Here is a 7,432-nt window from a genome sequence, read left to right as displayed (position 1 = left end):
GCTCTGCATTAGAAATTAGCGAACACAATGACATCCGCCTTAAAAATCCAAATCCTTTAAAATTCCTACCAAACAGCCATTCACGACCCAATTTTTTATGAGGTCGGAAGAGGAGCAAAAGATCATCATCGGTTAGGAGATGTGAGTTCATGGAGCTGAGGGACTGAAATGGTCATCGAGCTCATCCGATCAATTGGATGAATTTCACCTTGAAGGGGCCCAATCCAAAAGTTCCGGAGGTCATCTCCTAGAACTCTCGAGAACAAGGCCCATCTTACATGCAAACTCTGCTACTGCGCAAACATAGGTTGCAATTAAAGAGAAATTGCGAGGCCGTCACAATGGCCCGAGGCCAATGGCTCCGACTAAGTCAATTTTCTCTTGCAATCACCATGCCACCATTCACAGAGAGATCTACCCATTCACTTGTGATGTGACGCACAATCCAAGGTCTAGACGCGAGACCGCCCTTGAAAGAAAGACAACTTTCCAAGACATCCCCCGATGACACATTGGAACGTCAACCACTGTCAAACCACTCCCAATGTTGTGCTGATCAAGTTGGCACAGAGGCGACCTTAGGGAGCTCCCGCGTAGCAATCGGGATGTGCTTTCCTACCCATCTCTCACAAAAACCAATGTTAGCTGTGGACAAATTTGGAATCCAAGGGCTCGCATCCATCGATATCGTCGGCACTGGGTCTATATATTCAAAGGCCACGGAGAGGTTTCGATAAGAGAAGCTCCCCTGCTCGCTCGCACAAACATATCCCAAATTCTAGACACAAGCTCCCGCCCTTAGCATCACTCTCCAGATCACTGCAATGACACATTGGAATGACAACCACTGTCGAACAACTCCCAAAATTGTGGCAATGGAGTGAGAAAGAAGAGAAATTTTGGGGAGCCGCGCATAGCAAACGGGCTGTGCTGCTGCTTCATTCTGCTCTTATATAGATCCGAAATCGTTGATTTTGTTTGGAATCCGAGGCTGCATTCGTCCTTGCTCAAACAAACAATGGCTCTTCTAATCGAATGGCCATGGGGAGCTTCCGATAACAAAGGCTCCCTTGTCACTCGTGATGTGCAGGCCAACTGCTAGACGACGGGTCGCCCTTCAGATCACTGCCCAGGCAACAACCACAACGGCACCATTGGAACAAAAACCGCTGCCGAACCATTATGAAAATTTTGTGCCAAAGAAGTTGTTGCATAGAGAACGACTCTGGGGAGAGAGCCCTCGCATAGGAAAATCGGGATGGCTTCACGGCCCTCCCAATAGAAATGATGCTGGTGCCAATATTCCAAAAATCTAAATAACGTGTCTTTTGTGAACACCAGCACTAATTTCTATTGGGGAGGGTCGCCGAGAACTTTTGTTATCAAAGCTCCCATTGTAAGCCGCAATAGGCACACAAAAAATTGCTAGAGCCCCAAGCACCCACCTCATGGCTAGACAAGGGCTCGCCATTAGTAGATCAACTTCAAAATTGCTGAACAGATGTGCTGTGGAATGGCAATTGCTGCCAAACCTCTTCCGTAATTGCGTCGGTCGAGTGATCGAAGAAGGTGATCTAAGAGAGAGTCCAAGGCTAGGGATTCATTGGGTGATTCCCGCCGATAGCAAAAAATTATGCAATACCCGAGCAACACCGAACGAAGGTGCTAGACGAGGGCTCCCATTTTAGATCGAGTTTTAAAATCACCAAGTAGACGCGGTGAGGGCTGGCAACCATTGTCAAAACTTTTTCCGAAATTGTGCCAGCTGAGTGAGAAGAAAACATGATCTAAAGGAGAGTCAAGGAATAGCACCCTCGAGGGTGGGCTTCATGCCCCTCTAATTGATTCAACGTCGGCGTCCACCGTTTCAAAATCTGACATATCCATCCGCCCTGACAGCGGCGTTGAATCAATGAGGGGGCCACAGGAGAGGCTCGCGGCAACCACCTCTCCTGTTGTAGCCACGATAGGCATGCAAAAAATTTTGCTAGAGCGCCAAGCACCCACCTCATGGCTAGAGACAAGGGCTCGCCATTAGATCAACTTTGAAATCGCTGAACAGACGCGCTGTAGAATGGCAACCGCTGCCAAGTCTCTTCCGTAGTTGCATCGGTCGAGTGATCGAAGAAGGTGATCTAAGAGAGGGTCCAAGCGTAGGCATTCGTTGGGGGATTCGCGCCGATGGCATAAATTTCTGCAATACCCGAGCAACACCGGATGGAGGTGCTAGACGAGGGCTCCCGTTTTAGATCGAGTTTTAAAATCACCAAGTAGACACGGTGAGGTCTGGCAACCACTGCCAAACCTTTTTCCGAAATTGCACCAACTGAGTGACAAGAAAACATGATCTGAAGGAGAGTCAAGGAATAGCACCCTCGAGGGTGGGCTTCATGCCCCTCTAATTGATTCAACGTCGGTGTCCACCATTTCAAAATCCGACATATCCATCCACCTTGACAGCGGCATTGAATCAATGAGGGGAGCACGGGAGAGGCTCGCGGCAACCACCTCTCCCATTGTAGCCACGATAGGCACGCAAAAAATTTTGCTAGAGCGCCAAGCACCCACCTCATGGCTAGAGACAAGGGCTCACCATTAGATCAACTTCAAAATCGCTGAACAGATGCGCTGTAGAATGGCAACCGCTGCCAAGTCTCTTCCGTAGTTGCATCGGTTGAGTGATCGAAGAAGGTGATCTAAGAGAGGGTCCAAGCGTAGGAATTTGTTGGGGGATTCGCACCGTTGGTATAATTTTTTGCAATACCCGAGCAACACCGAACAGAGGTGCTAGGCGAGGGCTCCCGTTTTAGATCAAGTTTTAAAATCACCAAGTAGACGCGGTGAGGGCTGGCAACCGCTGCCAAACCTTTTTCAGAAATTGTGCCAGCTGAGTGACAAGAAAACATGATCTGAAGGAGAGTCCAGGAATAGCACCCTCGAGGGTGGGCTTCATGCCCCTCTAATTGATTCAACGTCGGCGTCCACCATTTCAAAATCCGACATATCCATCCGCCCTGACAGCGGCGTTGAATCAATGAGGGGAGCACGGGAGAGGCTCGCGGCAACCACCTCTCCCATTGCAGCCGCGATAGGCATGCAAAAAAATTTGCTAGAGTGCCAAGCACCCACCTCATGGCTAGAGACAAGGGCTCGCCATTAGATCAACTTCGAAATCGCTGAACAGACGCGCTGTAGAATGGAAACTGCTGCCAAGTCTCTTCCGTAGTTGCGTCGGTCGAGTGATCGAAGAAGGTGATCTAAGAGAGGGTCCAAGTGTAGGCATTCATTGGGGGATTCGCACCGTTGGTATAATTTTTTGCAATACCCGAGCAACACCGAACGGAGGTGCTAGGCGAGGGCTCCCGTTTTAGATCGAGTTTTAAAATCACCAAGTAGACGCGGTGAGGGCTGGCAACCATTGTCAAAACTTTTTCCGAAATTGCGCCAGCTGAGTGAGAAGAAAACATGATCTAAAGGAGAGTCAAGGAATAGCACATCTAGGGTGGGCTTCATGCCCCTCTAATTGATTCAACGTCGGCGTCCACCGTTTCAAAATCCAACATATCCATCCGCCTTGACACCGGCGTTGAATCAATGAGAGGGGCACAGGAGAGGCTCGCGGCAACCACCTCTCCTATATAAGCTATTAGTGCGAGGCTTGCTCTGCATTAGAAATTAGCAAACACACCGACATCCACCTTAAAAATCCAAATCCTTTAAAATTCCTACCAAACAGCCATTCACGACCCAATTTTTTATGAGGTCGGTAGAGGAGCAAAAGATTGTCATTGGTTACGAGATGTGAGTTCATGGAGCCGAGGGACTGAAATGGTCATCGAGCTCATCCGATCAACTGGATGAATTTCACCTTGAAGGGGCCCAATCCAAAAGTTCTGGAGGTCATCTCCTGGAACTCTCGAGAACAAGGCCCATCTTACATGCAAACTCTACTACTGCGCAAACATAGGTTGCAATTAAAGAGAAATTGCGAGGCCGTCACAATGGCCTGAGGCCAATGGCTCCGACTAAGTCAATTTTCTCTTGCAATCACCATGCCACTGTTCACAGAGAGATCTCCCCATTCACTTGTGACACGACGCACAATCCAAGTGCTAGACACGAGCTCGCCCTTGAAAGAAAGACCACTTTCCAAGACATCCCCCATTCACTTGTGACGCGATGCACAACCCAAGTGCTAGACGCGAGCTTGCCCTTGAAAGAAAGACCACTTTCCAAGACATCCCTCGATGACACATTGGAACGACAACCACTGTCGAACCATTCCCAATGTTGTGCCGATCGAGTTGGCACAGAGGCGACCTTAGGGAGCTCCCGCGTAGCAATCGGGATGTGCTTTCATACCCATCTCTCACAAAAACCAATCTTAGCTGTGAACAAATTTCGCCACAATGAAACCATTGGAACGACGACCGCTGTCAAACAACTCCCGCATTTGTGCCCCGATGGAGTGAGAAAGAATAGCAACTTTGGGGAGCCGCGCATCGCAAACGGGCTATTGCTTCATTCCGATCACAAAGGCTCCCTTGTCACTCGTGACGCGCAGCCCAACTGCTTTCCGAAATTGCGCCAACTGGGTGACAAGAAAACATGATCTAAAGGAGAGTTGAGGGATAGCACCTCGAGGGTGGGCTTCATGCCCCTCCAATTTATTATGACCAAACAACCATCCACGATCCAATTTATTATGAGGTCGTCTAAGGAGCAAAAGATTGTCATCGGTTAGGAGATGTGAATTCATGGAGCCAAGGGGGACTGAAATGGTCATCGAGCTCATCCGATCAACTGGAGGAATTTCACCTTGAAGGGGCCCAATCCAAAAGTTTCAGAGGTCATCTCCTTGAACTCTCAAGAACAAGGACCGTCTTACTTGCAAACTCTGCTACTGCGCAAACATAGGTTGCAATTAAAGAGAAATTGCCAAGCCATCATAGTGGCCCGAGGCCAATGCTTCGACTAAGTCAATTTTCTCTTGCAATCACCATGCCACCGTTCACAAAGAGATCTCCCCATTCACTTGCGACGCTACGCACAATCCAAGTGATAGACGTGAGCTTGCCCTTGAAAGGCCAGCCCACTTTCCGAGACATCCCCCGATGACACATTGGAACGACAACCGCTGTCGAACCATTCCCAATGTTGTGCCGATCGAGTTGGCACAGAGGTGACCTTAGGGAGCTCCCGCGTAGCAATCGGGATGTGCTTTCGTACCCATCTCTCACAAAAACCAATCTTAGCTATGAACAAATTTGGAATCCAAGGCTCGTATCCATCGATATCGTCGGCACTGGGTCTATATATTCAAAGGCCACGGAGAGGTTTCGATAAGAGAAGCTCCCCTGCTCGCTCGCACAAACATCCAAAATGCTAGACACAAGCTCCCGCCCTTAGCATCGCTCTCCAGATCGCCGCAATGACACATTGGAATGACAACCACTATCGAACAACTCCCAAATTTGTGCCGATGGAGTGAGAAAGACGAGCAACTTTGGGGAGCCGCGCATGGCAAACGGGCTGCTGCTTCATTCCGCTCTTATATATAGATCCGATGTTGTTGATTTCCTTTGGAATCCAAGGCTGCATTCGTCCTTGCTCACACAAGCAATGGCTCTTCTAATCGAATGGTCACAGGGAGCTTCCAATTATAAAGGCTCCCTTGTCACCCGTGATGCACAGCCCAACTGCTAGACGACGGCTCGCCCTTCAGATCGCTGCCCAGGCAACCACCAAAATGGCACCATTGGAACGACAACCACTGCCGAACCATTCTGAATTTTTTTTGCCAAAGAAGTTGTTGCAAAGAGAACGACTCTGGGGAGAGAGCCCTCGCATAGCAAAATCGGGATGGCTTCACAGTAGCTGGATGGGATTTGAATTCATGGAGCCAAGGGAGTGAAATGGTCATCGAGCTCATCCGATCAACTGGATGAATTTCACCTTGAAGGGGCCCAATCCAAAAGTTTCGGAGGTCATCTCCTGGAACTGTCAAGAACAAAGGCCAATCTTACATGCAAACTCTGCTACTGCGCAAACATAGCTTGCAATTATAGAGAAATTGCAAGGCTGTCACAATGGCCCGAGGCCAATGCTCTCACTACTAAGTCAATTTTCTCTTGCAATCACCATGCCGCCATTCACAGAGAGATCTCCCCATTCACTTGTGACGACGCACAATCCAAGTGCTAGACGCGATCTCGCCCTTGAAAGGCCGCGTTCCAAGACATCCCGATGACACATTAGAACGACAACCGCTGTCGAACCATTCCCAATGTTGTGCCGATTGAGTTGGCACAGAGGCGATCTTAGGGAGCTCCCGCGAATCGATCAGGAAGTGCTTTCATACCCATCTCTCACAAAAACCAATGTTAGCTGAATAATTTTAGAATCCAAGGCTCGTATCCATTGATATCGTCGGCACTGGGTCTATATTCAAAGGCCACGGAGAGGTTCCGATAAGAGAAGCTCCCCTGCTCTCTTGCACAAACATCCCCAAATGCTAGGCGCAAGCTCCGGCCCTTAGCATCGCTCTCCAGATCACCGCAATGACACATTGGAATGACAACCGCTGTCGAACAACTCCCGAATTTGTGCCAATGGAGTGAGAAAGAAGAGCCAGATCGGGTCGACGAAAATGGCTAAGCTAGATCGGGTCGACCAGCATGGCTCGGCCACCATTTTTTGCCGAGAGCTTTCGATATTAAAGCTCCCATGTAGCAGCAATAAGTACACCATGACAAAATTGCTAGAGCGCTGAGCACCCATAGCAAATTGCCATTTTACCAAGCAATGTCGGAGTGTTAGACAAGGGCTCACGTTTAGATCAAGTTTTAAAATCACCAAAAAGACACGCCATGGATCGGCAACCGCTGCCTCACCTTTTCCAAAATTGAGTCATCGGAAAACATGATCTAAAGGAGAGCCGAGGAAAAGCACTGAGATCGCTTCATGCCCCTTTCATTCATTCAACATCAGCATACACCGTTTGAAAACCCAACAATCCGATCCGCCTAGACACCAATGTTGAATCAATGAAAGGGGCATGGGAGAGGCTCGTGGCAACAACCTCTCCTATATAAGCTATTAGTGCGAGGCTCACTCTGCATTAGAAATCTGTGATAGCGCGGACAAAAACCTTAAAAATCCAATTCAATGAAAAATGTGACCAAACAGCCATCCACGACAGCATTTTTGGAGCTCGCCCAGATCGGCTCGGCCAGAATGGCTCGCCCAGATCGGCTCGGCCAGCATGGTGACTTGCTGACTCGGTGAGAGTACTTCGAACTGTCAAGAACAAAGGCCAATCTCACATGCAAGCTCTGCTACTTCGCAAACATAGCTTGCAATTATAGAGAAATTGCAAGGTCATCACAATGGCCCGAGGGCAATGCTCTGACTACTAAGTCAATTTTCTCTT

The sequence above is a fragment of the Cupressus sempervirens genome, chromosome 2 (genome assembly GCF_028749045.1).
Source record: "Cupressus sempervirens isolate cs-2001-9-10 chromosome 2, ASM2874904v1, whole genome shotgun sequence".
NCBI lineage: Eukaryota > Viridiplantae > Streptophyta > Pinopsida > Cupressales > Cupressaceae > Cupressus > Cupressus sempervirens.
This window is presented reverse-complemented; position numbering follows the sequence as displayed.